The sequence below is a fragment of the Euprymna scolopes genome, chromosome 39 (assembly GCF_053919585.1).
Source record: "Euprymna scolopes isolate OS-2025 chromosome 39, ASM5391958v1, whole genome shotgun sequence".
Classification (NCBI taxonomy): domain Eukaryota; kingdom Metazoa; phylum Mollusca; class Cephalopoda; order Sepiida; family Sepiolidae; genus Euprymna; species Euprymna scolopes.
In genome coordinates, this window is record NC_136520.1 from 40,266,639 (window position 1) to 40,289,058 (window position 22,420).

At 31.5% G+C, this 22,420-nt stretch overlaps 1 long non-coding RNA gene across 1 annotated transcript; it reads left to right on the top strand.

Annotated features, from left to right (window-relative positions):
• Positions 1-1,797: 1,797 nt before the first annotated feature.
• On the top strand, positions 1,798-20,613 carry LOC145263769 (uncharacterized). The gene is made up of 2 exons (XR_013864596.1): positions 1,798-2,530; positions 16,712-20,613. It is a non-coding gene; the product is annotated as an uncharacterized LOC145263769 (long non-coding RNA).
• Positions 20,614-22,420: the final 1,807 nt, after the last annotated feature.

Genomic DNA, 22,420 nt, shown 5'->3' on the forward strand with positions numbered 1-22,420 from the left:
CAAATACAAAAACGACGTTGCCATTTTAGTTTTTTTTTTTTCTTACCTAAGCAAATGAACACGACACCCACGCTAGTCAGCTAAGCTACGACTTTCCCGACACGGCTAATGAGGTCTGTTTATTTTTACAAGAACTCTAAAAATATTCTCATTTTATGTTTTTCCTATTGCTGCAAACCTTTCATTTTAAACATATAAATTGTCTCTTTTGTGAATATATTGCCTTTTGAACTCATTATTTTGTTTTGGTTACTGTATAACACGTCTCTCTTAGTCTCACATTTGATAATGAACCCTGAAAACCGTTTTGATTGAAAATATTTCTTTGAAACTGGCTTATGCTGAAAATTCTTTTCCCATTACAAAACACCTGAAGTGACATCCTAAAACTGGTGACCGACACCCTAAAGTTCCTTTCTTTTTCCTTTTCTTTTTTTAGGACAATTAAAAAAAAAAGTTATCTAATACTTTTTTCTTTAAGCTATCATCTATAATAGAAATCTCACATCTCTAAATGTATGTATGTGTCTATGTTCCCGTCAGATCACCAAAGTTAAGCAACATTGAGCCTGGCTAGTACCAGATGGATGACCATTTGGGAATTCTAGGTGCTGTTTGTGGTTTTCGCTTATCTCGGCATTGTTTCCAGTCGTCCTGAATCTCAACTTGCCACTGGTATTAAACAATGTCGACTCAGGAGAGATGTGGTTGAAAATTGCACAACTCTTGCCACAAAAATTTAATGTACAGGCACCTTTACTGCGGGTATCCATAGTCTGTCAAACAGAAGGAAGCCTTTTTATGTATGTATGTATGTATGTCTGCCTAAAACTTTCGACAGAGGCGACAGATTTTCACAAGATTGGTATCATTTTGAAGCTCGACCCTTCGGACGACAAATATCGAAAAATTGGCTAAAAATATTAATTCCTTTAACCTCAACCGGGCACTTTTCTGCAAGGATGGGTCGCTTTTTTCGCCCAAATTTTCGAAAGTCAAGCCCTCTTTCCGATTGACTAGCCTTTATTGAAACCTTCGCCACTTCCGGTTTGGCGATGGACACAATGGCAGAAACGTCACTTGTCGGAATTTTATCTTGCTTCCAGATAAATTTGACGCTAAAGTAACTAACCTGAAAAAAAAAAATGACAGCATGGAATAAAAAGGGGGGGGTAAAGAATAAAATATAAAGGTCTTGCTTTGAAACGAAGAAGAGATTTTATTCATAATAGAATTAGTTGCAAATTTTTCCCTTTGCGGGCATTAAACTTATGAAACGCCAAGGTAACATATAATAAAAAAAAAAATAACACTGGTTCTTATAATGAAGATGTCGTATCCATGAACGAATACAATAATAAGATTCAAAATAGTATTTCCTTATTACACTCTCATATGAAATAAATTTTAGGAGCGTTCTCACAAATTGAAAGCCAGTCAGGCACGTGCCTTTTTCTTTTTTTTCTCTCGTTTAAAGAAAGTCCTTTTAGAATTTTCTCTTTCTCCATGTTTGTGTGCAAACCGTAGACACGCAGATGGATTTCAGAAGTATGGCCGCGTCGCTTGCCCGGGTTTTTTTTTTTGCTGGGTTTTCTTCTTTATAGGAGGTTCCAAAATTCCTTGTCACGTAAAATAAAGTCTTTTTTTAAAATAGTTTCACTCCTTCTAAAATACGTGCAAAACCGTAGCCACGTAAAAAGTTTTCAGAAGTATGTCTCGTCACATACCCGGGGTATTCTTGCCGGGTTTTCTTCTTTGAAGGAGGCTCGTCAAAATTCCATTTTCAGCGCCAGGCAATGAAACGAAGGTCCAATCTCCACGTCGGTGGAATTTCAAAAGAGGCCGAAATTGGCGCTGGGCTTGTGACGTCATCACAGAGCTAGCATTTCCCTTTTCTCCAAATTAAAGGGAATTTAGTACAATCCAACAAAGTGTACGAAACTAAGAATAAAAAAAGATACAAAATCCAAAAAAATCAAATACAAGAACCAGATAAAAAATAATAAATGTAAACGGGGGCGGGGGTGCAGGGTGCACTATTATTGGTACAAAAAAAATTCCAACACACTTTTTTTTCCACATACTTTTCCTCCTTCGCGGTACGGGTTTCATGCCTTCCTGCCTACTATCACTTTTTTTTTTTTTTTTTTTTTTCGCTAAACACATACCTCCAAACACCTAGGCGGGCATCCAAGCTAGTTTATTATAAAGTCCCAGTTGCAACATTGCGCTTGCACCAAAGTGTATGACGTCATATTCGATCACAAACCAATCAAAGCCAGAAATAGCGTCTGCTTCATATGTATTAATTCAATGAAGATCGTTACATTCATCTTTTATTTTTTTTCTTCATTAGCATAATGAATGAAGTAAGTTATCATTCATGTTTCGAAATGGTTCCTTTGAATTTCCTGCGCTTTCATTTTCTGCGAACCTGCTGTTATGGTCGCCATCTTGACTATGCGAACGTAACCTTGCAAGTTAAACACATTTCTTATTTGGTCGTTTGCAACCAGATAGTAAACAAAACGTAAGTATTTATTTGAATTTAGTTCTTTGGGATGAATTTTTCTTCTTTTTACTACACCCGAAATATTAACTGCCCTTACGTTTCAAGTTTGCATGTAAACAAAATACGGTATTATTTTATTTTTAGAATACCAGCCTCAGCTGAATCGCGTCCCCTTCTTTCACGTGATGTTACTTTTTAAGCGATTATGCATGACCACCCTGAAAAAGTTTGCGGAAAAAATAAACACAAAAAATTAAACGTAAAATTAAACGTAAAATTTCCGGCTCATTTTAACGTTTTAGTGCATTTAATTAATTATTTATTTTTTTCTCGGCGCGTATTCTGAATTCGGGTCATTATCTAAGGGAGATAACTAATGTTTACTCAGGAAATAATGTTTTTTCGCCGAAATGATCAGTAAAGAACAAGGAAACAAATTTCGGTACTTATGCACTTATGTTACCTTGCTAAAATAATAACGTTAGAAAGCCATTCTTAACATGGGGAGGCGAGGGAGTTTTGTAACTAATCTAACAATTTGATAAAAAAGATATAAAACTCGAATTGGTACCTTATCGTTTTCCGTAACTTTTGGATATATTACTATTTGCAATATAACAATTACTAAGTGTGTCAGAATTTTGGGGAATTTTTGACACCCCTAACAAAAAACTGCGAATAAAATATAAAAAATATTTAAAAAAACCCGTAATTTCTCTTTTTAAAGTGGGTTGTTTATTTTCTTTATGGAATATTCTTCCAAAATAAACTATTAAAGTCATTTAAAAATAATAGAAATATTTTTTTTTATTTAAAAAAATAAAACAAAACAAAAAAAAACAGTGTTTACTAAGTGCCTGCGCGCCTTCATGTAATGAAATCAATTGAATTTCTTTTTGAATTTTTTCACTTTTAAAAATCTATCAAAACTTTTCTATTGGTTCAATTTTTATGATATTTTCAGGTTCAATGTGAAATTTTATGCTCTTTCCAATAAACCGAATATAATATTCTAGACAAGGTTTTTTTTAAAAATTCACCCCCCCCCATTTTGAAATGTCTATTAAAATGAAAATAAATAATTTTCTCACCTCAAATTTATGTATCACAAATTGGAGATAAAAGATCAATAAATAAAATAAGCTATTAAAAAAAAAAAAAAATACAGTTATTTGCAAATTTACCTGTAAAGTCAAAGTTTAAAACCTTTTTTTTAAAAACCATGTTGATTTTTTTTAAGTGAAACCTTATAATCTTTTAAGTGAAACCTTATAGTGCGCATAAAGTTTCGTTGTATTACGAAAATTATTTCTATTTCATTCAATGTTTTATTTTTAGATATTAAAAAAAAAAAATCATTCCATAAAGTTGAAATAAAATATATTAAATCAAAAACTCATGTATTTCTTCGAGAAAAGAAAAAAATTCTTTGACTGTTTTTTTTTTTTTTAAGGTAAAAACTTATAAGTAAAATATGACTAGTTTTCAATTATGGAGACACAAATTTCTTCACGCACAAGGCTAGACGACTAACGCAAATGTGTGATTTTTACGTTCTTCTGTTCATCCGTAGTTCAAAACAAAAAGAAACACTGGTTTGGCGTTTGGCTAAACACCATAATAATGCTTATGTAATGGCAGGGTTTTCAAATAGTTGTTTAAAAAAATTCTTTTATTTAAAAATTCATGCAATTTAAAATATAAATATGGATAAATTCTTAACAATGAAGAATGGAACTACCCATTGAATAGTATTGTTTTATAGGTAAGTGATTTTTTGGCATTTATATATACATATATTTTATCAAAGCAAGTTAAAATACGTTGATTTTTTAAAAATCTTTTTTAAAGAAAACCGATTTAAAAAAACAAATATTGCATAATTTGCTATTAAACCTGTTATTTTTTTTTTAATTTGGTCTTTGCTCCTTTAATTGAAAAAAAAATTAGGGTTTGAATTACATTTTTCAAGTAGTTATAAGCTTGGAAAGATAGGAGGTCGAATTATTCAATTTTTTATCACGCATTTTTAATTTCAGTTTCTGACACTGCTAGACAATTACGTAAGTACCATATGTTTTACTTAAAATTCAATTTTTTTTTCGTTATTATAATAAAAAAGCACTAGAATTTAACTTGAAAATACAATTTTCTAAAAATAGCACAGTAACATAAGTGCATAAGCATCCAATTTGTTTTGTTTTAATATCAAAAAACTTCCATTCGGTCAGGACGCTGAAAAGGAAGATTTCTATATAAATTATAAAATTCATAAAAATGTTTACCTATTCAAAAAAATTACTTTGTTTTCCTAACTGAATAAGTTTTCAGTGTTTTTAGTTAATGTAAAATGTTTACTTGGTTTTAAAATCATACAGTGTTTATCGATATATTTGAAAAAGACAAATGGCCGCGAGGTCTCTGTTGAATATGTTAAGTTTGGGAAAATGAGTTCAAACTAAAACATTATACAAAATACTGATAGAAACCCAGCCAATATATATTACCGTGACTAGGCTAACATATATTGAATGAGTTTCTAACAATATTTTATATAATTTTTTAGTTTGAACTCATTTTCCCAAACTTAACATATTCAACAGAGACCTCGCTGCATTTGTCTTTTTCAAGTATATCGATAAACACTGTATGATTTTCAAACCGAATAAGCATTTTATAACCAACTAGCCTGAGTTCCTGGCATTGCCTGGATGTTTGCAGGTGTATGGTGAGCAAAAAAATAAAAAAGTTGTAGTAGGCAAGCAGGCTCGAACCCGTGACAGGAAGGCGGAAAAGAAAATAAGGGTGTCGGTTGAGCAAAAAAAAAAAAAAAATGAAAAATTCCGAGCACAAAAAAATAAAATAAAATAGGAGTATTAAAGTGGACTCGAATCCGTAACACGCCAGAGGAAAAAGAGGTGAAAAAAAACCAAACAAACAAATTCTCTTATCGATGAGCTTACCGTGGTTGTGACGTCACAGGCAGTTGAAATAATGCCTTTTATGTGACGTCGTTTATGCAAGCGTTAAATGACTTGCAAAAACTGTCAGCAAAAAAAAAAACGACCCTCACTGTAAAAAACTGCCCACTTGAGAGTAAAGAATTAATGTTTTTGGCCAATTTTTCAATATTTGTCATCCGAAGTGCCGCGTTTCAAAACGATACCGATCTCGTTAAAATGTGTCGCCTCCGTCGGAAGTTTTAGGCAGACATAGAAACATACATACATACATTTAAACAGACAGGTGTGATTTATATTATAGAAGATAAAAACACTAAAAACATATGCAGTTAGGTTGAAAAGTAACTTATCTTATCTTTGATAACATTTATTTGTTATATATTTGTTCTTTGACAACTTTTTTCAAATCTATGTGTATAGTAAAACAAACCCAACAAACTTTAAATTATTTACTTGGGTTTAATGTTTTAAAATTCACAAATATTCGAAAAAGTTGTCAAAAACAAATATATAACAAATAAATGCGATCAACCAAAAGAGAAGTAACTTTTTTTACCTAGCTGGATAAGATGTTAGTGTTTTTACTTATTTTTAAATCTTTATTCCAGTGTCTTAACTTTGTGTACTGGCTTTTTGGATTTATCCCATTAAAAATAAAATAAAATGCTTTAAGAAAGATATTTCAAAGTAAATGTACTTTTTTTTAAATCTATATAAACAAAAGAGTAGATGTAAGTATGTACATTGTGTGAAAATATTAAACTGATACACATTTAAACTAGTGGCCACATAACACTTACATTAAAGTAAATAGTAATCATACACCAAGAATGGTATTTTTTTTAAATATATTAATTTTTTTAAATATATTAATTCTATTAAATATATTAATTTTTTTCAAATATATTAATTTTTTAAAAATATATTAATCTTTTTTAATATATTTTTAAATATATGAATTTTTTTAAAATAAATTAATTTTTTTAGATATATTAATTTTTTTTAAATATATTATTTTTTAATATATTAATTTTTTTAATATATCAATTTTTTAAATATATTAATTTTGTAAAATATTTTAATTCTATTAAATATATTATTTTTTAAAAATATATTTTCTTTTTTAAAATATGTTAATCTTTTTTAAATATAATAATTTTTTAAAAATATATTAGTTCTGTGAAATATATTAATTTTTTAAAAATATATTAATTTTTTTATATATTAATTTATTTAAATATATTTATTTATTTAAATATATTAATTTTTTTAAATATAATTATTTCTTTAAATATATTAATTTTTAAATATATTATTTTTTTTAAATATATTAATTTTTTAAAAATATATTAATTCTGTTAAATATATTAATTTTTTTAAAATATATCAATTTTTTTAAAATAAATTAATTTTTTAAATATATTAATTCCTTTAAATATATTAATTTTTAAATATATTAATCTTTTTAAATATATTAATTTTTTAAATATATTAATTTTTATAAATACGTTAATTTTTTTTTAAATATATTAATTTTTTTAAATATATTATTTTGTTTTAAATATTAATTTTTTTGATATATTATTTTTTTTTAAATATATTTTTTTAATACATTAATTTTTTTTTTAAATATATTAATTTTTTTTTAATATATTCATTTAAAACATCTTTAATCGGGAGCTTAGTATTCATATTATTTGGATTCATCGGACTACTGTTCTTATCTTGACTTTAATTTTCGATCGATATAACCTCCAACTTTTTTCAGGTGTGTCTTGTCGAACACGGGAATCTTTCTGTTTAACTTGAGAATTTGGATGGAATTTCAAACAAAACCCTTTATTTACTTAACGGAGATAGCATGACGGATAGAGATCCTAAATAATTTGCAATTCTATGGGATTGCATGTTGGAACTTATAATGGGTTCATGTAATACAGACATAACAATAGTGATGATGAGTGTATTACAGTTCTTTAACACATATTGTGAGAAATTCCATAGCAACGCCATTTTGTTTGCCTGCCTAACATGATTTGCTAGACGGTCTTTGATTGGTTCAATACTGAAGCATTTTACAATCGGGCTACAGCAGGGTCTCTGCTAGCTTAGATAAATAAGCTTGCAGTTTTAACAAAAGAGCTACAATAATATCAAGGTATCTCCATTTCTGCTGAACATCCACAGAATGTTAACGTCAATATATTGTGACAAATTCCATAACCAACGCCATTTTGTTTGCCCGCCTAACATGATTTGCTAGACAGTCTTTGATTGGTTCAATTTGAATGCGGCAGTTTGGCGCCAATTTTTTATTACATGTGCGTTATTTTTCAGTCTGACATGAACACGAAACAGTAAAAGACTCAAACAGCAGTGCTCTGTTATAGATTTCCAGGATTTTACCGTCATTGGACACCATGCAGTGGGTGGACGAAGGACATTTCTCTGAATACAGAGACAACATAATTGTGGAACTTATTTTACCCAATGCGGATATTCTACAGTGTTCGGCTTGATATATTTGATTATGGGAAATTATTCCTATTTCTTCCAGAGACCACAAGATCCCAAAATATGCTATATTGGGTGACAACATTAACGCCGTGTTCACCATGTACAACATGGATCCTTCTAAAAGGAAACCTGAACTAACATTCCCACAGAGGAATCATAACTAACGGCTCCATTGCAATGGATAGCAAGTTAAGCCACTGTTTTTGCAAGGGACTTACCGTGACCAAAGAACTTTCATTTCTTATACATCTTGAATAAAATTTGAGTTTTAAAGGTATGGCTTTTGTTTGTGGAGTTTCATTTGCTATCTGCGGGGAGGAAATTGGGTGTGTAGGGAAGAAATTTCTTACAATATTTAGAAGAAAAGATATACTTCACTTATGATGATGCTCATGGGGACACATAATATTTGGAAGGGTTTACACAAGAGTTTGTTACAAGTTGATAAACAATTTACTGTGAAGTAAATAAGTGTTCCTTTGAAATTCCATCCAAATACCTGAGTTCGACAGAAACATTTCTCAGTTTGACAAAATACACTTGAAGAATGTTGGAGTTTATTGATATAGTTATGAAAACGACATTCAAGATGAATCCAAATAATACGAATAACCAATCCTCATCTCCAAAATTCAGAAATATAATAACCAGTTTGTTAATACTCAAATTTAATATGAAAATCTTATTAGTCTTGCTTTTTACCTTATGCAATGTTGGACATTTTTTGTTTTGTTTCGATGTGTTGACTATTTATTTTTTAAATTTTTATTTTCTAGTTTCAATCCAATTTTGAGCAATAATTGATCTTTTTCTGTACTCATTTCGTCATTAACAGAGCATGTGAAACTGCCATTTGTGTTTGTTTTCAACATTGTCATGCTTTAGTAGAATCATACTGAACACTTCTAACATCTCGAGACTAAACATTATAATTAACATTGTTAATTGCACAAAAAGAAAAAAACTTGTGAAAACAATATTGATTATCTCTGTATTAATAACAGCTTATTTTTTAAACTTTTCAAATGGATACTGTATATTAGGTATAATAGAGAATTGACCTTGTAATAATAAATACGAAATCTGCGTGAATATATTTATAAGCATATTAACTGGACAGCTTTCTATTTTATGTTAAAGTTTTTCTGATGTGGGCATAAAAAAAAAAATTTTAAATAAAAAAAAATAAAAAATTGTAATGAAAATAAAAATAAATAAAAAATAATAAATAAATAATAATTAAAAATGAATAATGAATAATAAATACATAATATTTGATAAATAAAAAATAATAAATAATAATAACACCACATAATAATAAATAATAAAAAAATAATATATAACAATGAATAATAACAATGATATTAAATAAATAATAATATATAACAATAAATAAATAATAAATAAATAATAATAAATAAATAATAAATAAATAATAATAAATAGCAATAAAAATAGAGAATAAATAATAATAATAATAAATAATATATAATAGTAAATAATAAATTATAGTAAATAATAAAGAAATAATAATAAGTAATTATAAAAAGTAATAATAAATATTAATAAATGAATAGACGATAATAATAATAATAGTAAATAATAATAAAAAATAACAATAATAAATAATAAACAAATAATAAAAAAAATTATTTTTTAAAAGAATATTATTTTCCTGTCCATAATTAAAAACTTGTTTTCTACATAATAACAAAAATAAAATGAATACTTTCTGTTCATGAACACGTTTACAGATTTTTTTTTGTGCGCCACGACACACAAAAATTCTCACGTTTATATGCGCTTGTCAGTATTTCTAACAACTCTAGCATAAAAAGTTATCCAATTTAATGTGTTTTTTTTTAGAACACACAGCATAAAACACATGAAGCCAAATTCTTCTGGTTATATCATAGAAAGTTATGGTTGCCTTACAATAATAAAACACCCCAAGAAACGGCTACACCCTCTATAATTAGTCACATTAGGATTAGTAGTGTAAGGGAGGCAACTCTGCCCAATATATTACACAATTCTTTTCAAATTTTAGGACAAAAAAATTAATTTCTATTAAATACCATTTGAACTTTACTTATCTTTGTACTACAAAGGATCAACTTTGAGATATTCTAACTTTTGACTGGAAAGATGTACGTGTTGTGTTCGAATTCTGTAGCAAAGACAATTCTTTTCCCTGATTAGCTAAAACAACTAGAAATGTCATCGGCGGGTAGAATTTCTGCTTCGAGTGTTTATGTGAACGCACCCTGACCGCTTATTTTCAAAAAATGATCTACTGCCAGCGGGCATGCTATGCTGACAGGTTTTGTTGTTAATAGTCGGGTTTAAATAGCAATTTCTCCGAATATGCAAATCACAACAAAAATATTAAAATAACATTTTAAAGTAAATTTTATTGTGAATCCAGTTATATAAGTTTTATTTTAATGGAGGTAGGAGAAATGTACTTATTACTGATTTAAAAACTATGAGTGTCAAATTAAGTAGCAGTGTGCACCTTGTCCAGCACTGAAAGTTATGATGTCTGGTATTGCTACTTTTACCAACGCATTTTTGCGCCAATCTCGATATACCTGTTCTGTCCAAAATCAGAAACCAGACTAACTTGCATGTGAGAGAAAAGATATCTTCTTCTCTTTCTTTCATGCCTTCTCTCTTTCTTTCTTTCCATGCTCTCTTTCACATGAACCCAATTGACTTATTTCCAGTGCTGTCGTTGACCCCAGCTAGAAAGTTTGACATACTTCAGCAACTTAACCCTCAAACTCTTCTTGCACTAATCAACTTGCACAGTAAAATCACAATTTTGTACATGCCGGCATAACCCGATATAGATTATGTATCAATTCAAACATGACTAAATTTCTTGTTATGATAAAAGTTTGTTGATTATTCTGACATGTGGTAAATGTGACATGTGGCATGTAAGCTTGAAAAGCTTAATGATAGTTGCTATGAGAAAAGTTTGAGGTAAGATGTGATCAAAAGGCAAAAAAGGAGAAAAGGACATTTAAGTGTTTTTTTTTTTTTAGACAGCGACACCTTGGTTGGAGGGGGTGAGTAGGTGAATGGATGCATCAAGCAAGGTATTTGAAGTTAGGACTTCAAAATCCTACTGATTTGAGGATTTTGTTACTTTTTATATGCCAGATGAAATGATCGTTAGCCTTGGTTGGCAGTCACCTAAAGATGATAAAATTTGGAGTCTTAAATCTATTCTTGTTTTAGAGTTGCAGTCTTACTACTTATCACTATTAAAGGTTACTGCTACTGTGTGTGTATATATATATATATATGTATATATATATATATATATACATATATATATATATATACATATATATATATATATATATATATATATGTGTGTGTATGTATATGGTTTTAAAAATGGATGTAGAAATACCTAGAAGTTCGATGTTTCATCTCATGCAGGCTTTTTCAAGAGTAATAATTGGACATTGACCATTTTTACTCTTGAAAAAGCCTACATAAGACAGATGAAATGTCGAGTTTCTCGGTTTTTCCACCTCCATTTTTACAACCATGTTGTTGGATTTTTATCCTTCATATATATATATATATATATATATATATATATATATATATTACAACATTTTCTCTCTCTTTATATATATAATTATTACTCTTTATATATATAATTATTACTATAATTGTTTTTTAAACTACAGACACTGCTGATTTTTTTTTTTTTAATTTACAGACACTAGTGTTTCATCCTTTTGAGAAGCATCAGTGCAGAGTGTCTTGATTACCGTCAGTCGGGAGATTCAAACCCGGCAATGAAGCCATCTTTGACTCCTTGAGGAATACAGTTGAAATTTAAACATTTATTTTTTAAATGTGAAGACAGTGATAATGATCTAATGATTGTGACATCATAATCTATGCATATAAGCTTAAGTGATGGACTTTTTAACTTCCACTTAGAGTGCTCAACAATAAGAACCGAGTTCTTAAAGAGGCTGAGATAATTATTACTATAATTGTATTTTAATATCTACAGATACTAGTGTTTCATCCTTTTGGGAATCATCAGTGCAGGGTGGACAATTTTTGTGAGAATAACGTGAAAGATAAGAATAGTTGATCAAATAATACAAAGTAAATTACAACACGAATGCATTCATTGTTTTACATAAACAAAAGGACATCAGAGACAGTTAGCCAATCATGACTAGAAGTGAAGGTAAAGATAGAGAATTTGAAATGAAGTATTTAATTCCACTTGAAAAATATTTAATTTAATTCCACTTGAAGAATATTTAATTACATTCCACTTGAAAAATATTTAATTTAATTCTACTTGAAGCATATTTAATTTAATTCCACTTGAAAAATATTTAATTTAATTCCACTTGAAAAATATTTAATTCAATTCCACTTGAAAAATATTTAATTTAATTCTACTTGAAGCATATTTAATTTAATTCCACTTGAAAAATATTTAATTTAATTCCACTTGAAGAATATTTAATTTAATTACTAGAAGTAAGTTGAAAATAGCTGACCAAAGACTGGTTGTATCAGATTTCTGGTAGAAAGTAAATATATTTAGATGAAACTAGCTCTTCTAGAATTGGTTCGAGAAGGACGCCAAGATACTGGTTTGCAGAGAATGAAATAAGAAGTTTAAGTAGAATACCAACACATTGACTAGAAAGGTTGGCTGTGAGTAGTCTTAACAGTTAGTAATGCGAACTCTGTTAAGTTTTAGTTGAACTTGAGAGATAAGAGGTTTCACATTGAAGTAGTTACATTAATGACAGAGCTCCAATGATGCACATACAAACTTTATTCCACAAGTCCTGTGTATTTTTTTGTATCTACTCATGCTTATTGCTTTTATTATGTGAACAAATCGTGTAAGCCATCCTTTACTTGATGGCTACAGACTGCACTAGAATTGACACAGAATGAGATGAACAAGAAAAGAAAATCCGTGGCAAAAACGTTGACGTGGCCGGCTGTTCATGGCAATATGTATGGTAGCACGATTGTTTAATGGAAAGAACCTATGTAGAATTTTAAAATTAGACTGGAAATATAATAATTTTTTTTTACACAGGAATCACCATTTATCAAAGCCTGGAGGCCACTCAAAGATAAGGGTTAATGGGTATGCATTAGTCAATGTGATTATGATTATGGCATAGTAAACATAAGTGGTGGGAATTTTGTAAATTGGATTACTTAGGGGGACGGTTCACCAAGAACTTGTTTAGGTTGGACTTGAAGACAATCATATTGTAGTCAGCTGGAAAGCAGGCAATCGGAAGAGAGTTCCACAGGCGTGCAGTTCTAAGAAAGAAGCTTTGTTCATGGAATCTGCATTTAGGTTTAGGTACAGATAAAGAGTGTGGGAAATTATTGATAGTGGTTTTGGCTAGACGAGTGTTTTTTCATGAAATTTTGGTGAGGGGGACCATAGATTGAAGCTCAGCTGGGCATTTGCTATGAAAATAATGATAAAGCAGAGAGAGGCTCGTAACATCTTTTCTGTGGAAAAGAGGTTTAATCAGAAATTATTTTTCTTGATAAACACAGCCAAGACCTAGCAAGACTTCTGCTAAACAGAAAGCAGAGATAAAAAAAACAGTTTTATTTAATATAACCAGTTCGTATTACATGGATTCATTAGACTACATTTCTTCAAGTGTTTCTGTTAAACTCGTGAATTTGGACAGAATTTAAAACGGGCTTGTGGCATAGCTATTATAGTACTTGGAAAAATTAATTATGAAAGTGATATTCTCCAGAAGGTTGAAGGTTCAATTCTCAGTGTGGGCAACTGAAAAATACCATTGCGTATTACTTAGGACCTTCATCCAGTCATGCACCCCCTGTGAAGTAAATAAAGTGTTCTATTTGAAATTCCATCCAAATACCTGAGTTCGACAGAAACATTTCTGAGTTTGACAAAATACATTTGAAGAATGTTGGAGTTTATATTGATGTAGTTATGAAAACGACATTCAAGATGAATCCAAATAATACGAATAACCAATCCTCATCTCCAAAATTCAGAAATATAATAACCAGTTTGTTAATACTCAAATTTAATATGAAAATCTTATTAGTCTTGCTTTTTACCTTATGCAATGTTGGACATTTTTTGTTTTGATTATTTATTTTTTTTATTTTTATTTTCTAGCTTCAATCCAATTTTGAGCAATAATTGATCTTTTTCTGTACTTATTTCGTCATTAACAGAGCGTGTGAAACTGCCATTTGTGTTTGTTTTCAACATTGTCATGCTTTAGTAGAATCATACTGAACACTTCTAACATCTTGAGACTAAACATTATAATTAACATTGTTAATCGCACAAAAAGAAAAAATTGAGAAAACAATATTGATTATCTATGAATAAACAAAGAGTAATTTTTTTTACACTCTCACTGTATTATTTTGTTCTAATAGTAATGTTTTCTAAAGTTGTAAATATTAGCATTTGACAAGTTTATTCAATATTAAATAGGCCCTGTCGGTGAGGCATTAGAATACGCCGACTACCCCCCTGCAGAGGGTAAAAGCCCCTCAATCGGGGTCCTGGATATGACCTTAAACTATATCCGATGGTGAAGCCCCAGCGTGCGGGCTTTGGGAAGTGTGGAGCCACCCTTTAATTGCCATTGCTCCCAGGTCCACTCTGACCTGGAGTGGTAGTACCTGTTAGGGTCCCAACTATGGGTTAAATAGAAACTGACTTGCAAAAAACAAATATATTCTATTAAAGAATGTTCTTCCAAATCACCAGATTCGGCATTAAATAACCTGAAAAGGGTTGATATGCCATAAAACAAAAACAACCAACCGATCAGCATTAAATAACCTATGAATGATTGATATGCTATTAACCAAACCAAACTTAAGCATTCAGATTCATCTTTCTCTTTAATATTGCCATATTTTCTAGTCTCATTTGTGCCCCTGTTCTAATATAACCTAACTGATCTTGTTTAATATATGCAAACAAAATACTTTTCAAATTTCTAGGCGAAAAATTGAGAGAAGATTTTGGTAGAAACTGTTCCGTACACAAACAGACAAAATCACTACATACGTAAGGTAATTAGGACACTTATAGTTTCTTTTAATTTAAAATAAAAATATATTCATTAATGTTGTTTTGGCTTTCAGAAGATCCCATTGCAGATACTATTATAACTAATGAAATGAAAAGACACGCTGTAATAGAGTCTATTCCTGGTGAACCAAGTGCAAAACAGATCCAGACAATTGCACTTAAGGGAACAGCGAGGATACTAAAAAGAGCTCCCGGATGGTTTCAATAAAAAGCAGTGCAGTGTTGGCAGCTGGTTTGGCTGCCTCATACCCAGCATTAAAATCTTCAAAGGAAGAAAAATAAATAAATAAAAGCGAAACACAACAATTCAGAAAAATTGCAAAATTTCTAAAAATCGCCAGTGATGGTTTTCAGTATTGTTAGCAGTGAAGGGCACATCATGCCTCCTCATCCCCCCCCCCACAGGGCTTTAGGGTCAATGCAGATGTCTATGTTGAGATTCTTCAAACCATTGTAAAGCCTTGGATAAACAACGTAACTAATGGAAAAGCCTATGTCTTCCAACAAGATTCGGCGCCATCCCATAAAGCTCTCAAAAGGTAAGTTTAAAAAAAGCAGCACATAATAGAAATGTATTCTGATCTACAAAAATCCCTGATGAACCCTGTTGGCTTTCTTTGTTGGTGTGCCTCAGGCATTTAGCAATAAACTAATATCTTCTAAAAGATAGGTAAAAACCTTGAGAATGAACCCCTAAAATTGCACAAAACTACCCCAGCTTTACAGAAGCAGTCATTACTTACTCAAGAATGATCCGGACTCTGTCAGACTGCTTGCCTGAAAACTGCTCATTAGTGTAGTGTAACAATAAATGTATTTTCAGTTGTTATACATGGTGTCTGTAGTCTAGTCGCATAGAATAATTGGATATTTTTCATTTAAGCAAATAATATACAAAATCCATTATGAAAATCTTAGAAAATCAAAAAAATGTTATGAAATATTATATTAAATGATTAAAAATATTTTCTGAGATTTTTGGTGTGGAACCGGCTACCTCAGAAAGAGGAAGTTTTATGGGAGTATGAAATTTACAAGCAGTCCTCAGTCACATGTATATCCTTATCAGCGGAGATGATGACATTAGGTTTTTGCAGTTCTTGCATGGAGGTGTCAACGTTCTCCTACATGCAGCACATGGTATTATCCAATGCTTACCCATCTGGTACTGTTAAAAGATGTTTTAAATAGCATTCATTTTTGAAAAAGGTTTATTATTCCGAAAGTTTGATCATTCAAGCTCTAGAACCACTCCAAGGTTAGCAAAGGTTAACATGTGGTTACTCACCATCAAAGCAAACAGTAAACTGATGGTCCCAGGACTGTCTGCCCATCATTATCTTGACCGCTGTGGACCATTGTCCATGATCTGCATTCATCAGGGATGATGTGTCTTCTATGAGGGAAGCTAACTTAACACATATTGGGTGAATGTCACCCCAGTCGTTTTTATCTTTATGCCCAGACTTTAATCACACCTTTTATATGAAATGCAAATTAGTTTATGATGTTTAACATGAAAGTAATTTATTTTAATGCACATCTGCATTACCTTTCTAATGTAAATTTTTGTTTTTTAATTTACAGATAATGGCTGCAGTGAAAAATAAATGCACTCATATAAACAAAAGGAAAGACGAGGAAATCTTTATAAAATGAGATAATCAGAATTTTTCACTGAATAATGTATTTTCAAACACATGCTTAAAGGAAGAATTATCAATATGTAAGCCTTTTCAAGAAACAGACACATACTAGATATAGGATCTTGTTCTTATGAAGTTGTGTGAATCTGTATTTACAAGTTTTCGTTTAGCTAGAAACATGCAAAAACATGTCAATAATAAGACTTTTCATAAAGTTGTATAAATCTGAACTTACAAGTTGTCGTTTGGCAAGAAACATGCAAGAACACGATAATGGTAAGACTTCATCTTGTGAAGTGTGTGGGCTGATAATTTCCAAGGTTTCGTTAAGAAGACACGTTCAAACTCACACTGGTGAAAAACCATTTTCTTGTGAAGTGTGTGGTTCATCATTTTCACAACGTTACAATTTTAAAGTCCATATGAGAACACATACAGGAGAGAAACCATATTCCTGCGAAGTGTGTGGCTATAGTTTTGCAACGAGTTCATCGTTAAAAACTCACATGCGAACACACACTGGAGAAAAACCGTATTCTTGTCATCTGTGTGGATCAGCATTTTCAGTCAGTTCCACATTGAAGATGCACATCCGGTGGCACATGGGAGAGAAACCTTATTCATGCACAATATGCAAGTTAGCATTTTTAGATAAGTCTGATTTAAAAAAACATGTGCGAACTCACACCCGAGAGAAGCCGTATTCTTGCGACATCTGCGGGTCATCATTTGCACACCATTCTACGTTAAAAACACACAGGAGGACCCACACTGGTGAGAGACCCTATTCTTGTGAAGTGTGCTGCTCGGCTTTTTTCACCAATTCTTCGTTAAAAACACACATGCAAATGCATACTGGAAAGAAACCTTATTCTTGTGACGTGTGTAATGCAGTATTCTGGACCAGTTCACATTTAAAGACTCATATGAACATACATTTAGGGTTGAAACCTTTTTCTTGTAAAGTGTGTGGTTCGGCATTTTTAAGAAATTCTGATCTCAACACGCATGTTCGAACACACACTGGAGAGAAGCCTTATTCTTGTAAAGTTTGTGGTTCAGCATTTTCGACAAATTCTGGTCTAAATACACACTTGCGTATCCATAGTGGAGAGAAACCGTATTCTTGCAAAGTGTGTGGCTCGGCATTCATAACTTATTCAAGTTTAAAAACGCACTTTCGCACACACACAGGTGAGAAGGCTTATTCTTGTAGCTTATGTCAGTCTGTATTCGCGGAAAATTCTCATTTAACAAAACATATGCGCACACATATTAATGGGTCTTTCAAAAAATGACTTATATACCATGTAATCTCTACATCAACCTACCTTGAAAATACTGCTGTGAAACCTGACATAGTTATATGGAATGTCAGAAAGAGTGGCAACCTTGGTTGAAGTGAGTGTCCCTAATGATGGAAGTCTGAACGGAGCTGAAAGGAAGAAACAGACCAAATATCAAGGTCTCATGTATGATATGAAAAGAAACTTGAGTCTTAGGGAGATATCAATCATACCAGTTATAGGTGCCACAGGGCTTATGAAGAAGAACCTGAAGTCCTACCTAACTAATATTTCTGGTAAGTGCAAAACAGATCCAAACAATTGCATTTAAGGGAACAACAAGGACACTAAAAAGAGCTCTCGGCTGGTTTCAATAAAAAGCAGGGGAATGTTGGCAGCTGGTTTGGCTGCCCTATACCCAGCATTATAATCTTCAAAGGAAGGAAATGAAAAAGAAATTAGGTCTTTCAAAAATTGATCATCAACAATGTGCTACGATGGTGATCGTTGGGCAAAAACTGATTGGCTCCCAGAACCCAAACCTCACAATGATACATCGACACCAAGAGTCAACAGAACCACATTTGTCACAAAACTGCCCTAACATTTCAGACAAGACTGTTTTACAAATGAGACAGAATAAAAATCAACCTGCTATGGAAATAGCCCAAAAGTATACACTAAGACCTGGCTAAAAAGAGGATAGCTCAACTATGTTCAGGAGAGGGTTATAATGGCTGCCCAAGATCAAAACCAAGGCTTTCAATCTCAAAATAAACCTCCTATGGAAATAGCCTAAAAGAGTCAGTAAGCATACACTAAGACCTTCCATTGCAAAAACACTGGAAGAATAGGTCAACTATCAACATACCAAGTATCTTCTGCATTAATTCACCCAAGAATATATGGATAATATAGATAAGGGAAAACTCTATAGACTGGCTTAAAATAAGGATCGCTCCACTGATAGGGACAAGATTATAAGGCTGTCCAAGATCAAGGCTTCATAACTAATACTTTTAAGAAGATGGGTGGTCTCGGTAATGACAAAATGTGCAGGTGCATATGCAGAAGAAGAGTGTTAGGCACCTGAAATTCTGCTGAGGAATGACTACAATGTGACACAATGGAATGTGTAAATATCTTCATTAAACTATCTAAAAAAAAAAAGGATATTGATTGTAGCTTGTACCTCCTCGATTTAAATACCTCCGACAAACCCGACACGCAGCAAAGTCCCATCCCTACACAATAGAGATCCCCAGGTATAAAAAAGCCTTCTACTCCAATAATTTCTTCCTGTACTTTGGAAATCTCTTCTAGGATTCTGCTTTCCTAACTGTGTTGACATGCAGAAGTTCAAGTGTAATGTGAACAAACATCTTGTCCCTGCAACTTATGTCTCTGATAGTAGCCCCCTACTTCAAAGTGGCACTGTGCCTTGTTTGGGGTGAAAATTGAATTAAAGAAAAAACAAAAACAGGAAAATATTGCTGTCCTCTTAAGTAATCAAATTTTATTAAGTTACAAGAATCATTAGTGTGGTCTCACTGTCAGCTTGACACAATCCATTAACCGTCGTCCTTGTTTGGTTGTTTTGTTTTTTTTTTCACAGCATATCAACCCTTTTCGGGTTATTTAATGCTGAATCCAGTTATTTTGGAAATAATATTCATGTTGCGTCCAGTTATTTTGTAGAAGGTTTTTATTCTTCAATCTCTTTGTATCTTCAATTGCTAATTTGTAGTGTTTGGTTTGGTTGTTTTATAGTGGATTTTATTGTTTTTGTTCTCTGCCCTTCAGGACATGAACGAGTTTTGCTATGGGAAAGGGAAAAGGGTTACAGTATTAATGTTTAGTACATTTTAAGTTAAGAAACCAGTCAGGAAGTGGGGTAGATAGAAAGAGAAAGGGGGAAGAAGGAAAAGGAGAAAAAGGTGGGTTGTTTTTGGTTTTGGTTTTGCAGAACATAATTAAGTTTTGCAAAAGGAAGTAGAAAAACAAAAAGCATTAATGTTTGGCGCATTTCGCCTGAAGAAACCAACATCTTCAGCAGCCTAATCTGATAGCACCATTCATGCCCAGTAGATTTTATTGTTTTTGTTCCCTGCCCTGCAGAACATGAATGAGTTTTGCTATGGGAAAGAAAAAGGGTTACAGTATTAATGTTTAGTACATTTTAAATTAGGAAATCCGCCAGGAAATGGGAGAGATAGAAAGAGAAAGGGAAAATGGAACAAGGGGGGGGGGAATGTTGGTTGCTGTTTTTTTTTTTTTTTGTTTTTTTTTTCCAAACATTAAGTTTTGCAAAAAAGAAGTAGAAAAACAAAAAGCGTCAATGTTATGTGTATTTCGTTTCAGGAAGCCAATATCTTCAGACAGCCTGATCTGGTAGCATCAGTATCCTCAAGTAACCTTTGGGTCTTGATATGAGGTGATTCATTATTACATTAAAAAAGTAAATTCGGAAGAGTTCCAACAAGAACGATAACTCATGGTTGACTAATAACAGTTCTGATTTTGCAACACTTTTAAAATTAAATTCGTCAGTGGGTGAGGGTGATAAAGAAGACAAAAAAAGGCACAGGGTGTGTGTGTGTGTTGGGGCGATTTGATGATGTTTGTATTGTGCCCTCCTATTACATATGTGTGCCGATCATAGCTCGTATGGTCTAGGGATTTATCAGAACCCACATGTAATAAAATTAAAACAAAAGAAAAGATTTAATGAAAAAGAAATTTATTTAAAAATAAATTAACAAGAAAAAAAGAAAAGATTATCATGTTGGAAGGGCGACAACTCGCTAATAAATTGTCTCCCTTAGATCATAAAGATCGTAATTCTTAATGTATTGTGTTTTGAAATGGTTTGCTCTATACGTATATGTGCTTCGGTCAACAAACTCAAAGAATAAATAAAAACTTTACCAGAATCCAAACAGCCAGTTTTCTTCAGTGAGGTTTTTGTTTTTACGGCCTTATGAGGAAGCCGGAATTCGGATGTTGGTTGCCTCTGTTTACATCCCAAAATGTGTCACGAACTGACTTTACCCACCAATAGCGTTTCTTTTATATGAGTTTTAAAAGGAACTTCCTGGAACCTTCTAGAAACTCAAAAAAAGAACAAAAAGGCATTCTACGCCTTTTTATAGTTATAGACGCCGATTATTATTTATTTTTATGAATAACGACATTCTAGAAACGTCTTTATGTTTTAATTAATATATCAATAAACATATTTATATATTATAAGAAATATTTATATATTTCTTAATCCAATCATAGGAGAAAATATGTTCTCCTATGACACCTCATACTAAAAGACGGTCGTCACAACCATCTAAGCAATTGATTAGACATTTGTTGACTTGTAGGTATAAGAAGTCTCCCTCTGGAACCACACAGTGACAATGATACTTGTAGAATAAAGGCAAGAAGTCTCGCCCTAACATTTAAAAACAGCTTTATTGATTATCTTTGTTAGTAGATTGTATAGAGAAAGGCAAGGACGATCGGGGGGGGGGGGTATTAGAGGTACCCAAGCACCCTTTTTTTTTTTTTTAAAGATAATTAACATTGTTAAAAGTTAATTAGTTATTATCGATCTATCTATCTATCTATCTATCTATCTATCTATTTATCTATCTATTCAATGATATTCTTAAAATAGTTTATATTGGGAGTTATTTATTGTTTATAGAATAAAGTGTAGCAATGGGTTTTAGCTGAAGATGTTTATAAATTAGCTAGGTTAAATATAAACAAAATACCCTTGGGCAGGCAGACTTGGAAAGGTCACACATTAGGGATATGTGTACTTTTTGAATGATCACGTAACGGAACTGAGGTCAGGAGGTCGGGAAGTTTAGAGTCGAGAGTTGGAGTTTGATCACGAGAGTGAACAGACACATTTTAAGCCAGGAAAAGAATAAGCATGTAGACGAAATGTAGACTCTTGTGAAGACCGTTTGAGACAACTGAAATAAATTTATATTTTAAAAATATAAAGTGTTGTTCTGTGATTTCACAAAAGAAGAAAGAACAGAGATCTCAATTGATTATGGTGTTGGTCATTTTATGTTTCATCATGGAGCTCAGCAGGAAGATAGAAGAACTCTTGAAGAAAGAAGGTATGAAGCATATATTATTCTTCTTGTAAAAAAATACCTAACGAAAATATGAACTGTAATATATACCCGTGTAATAACTCTCTGATACAACATAACGCATACAATTTATACGGTTATAACAGGTGTTATAAGAACAATAAATCTCACCTGGCTATATAACACTTTTACTCCTGTTTTAAAAGTGTCCTTTTTAGAGGAATGTATTATAAGCCGGTACCACACTATTACTACATT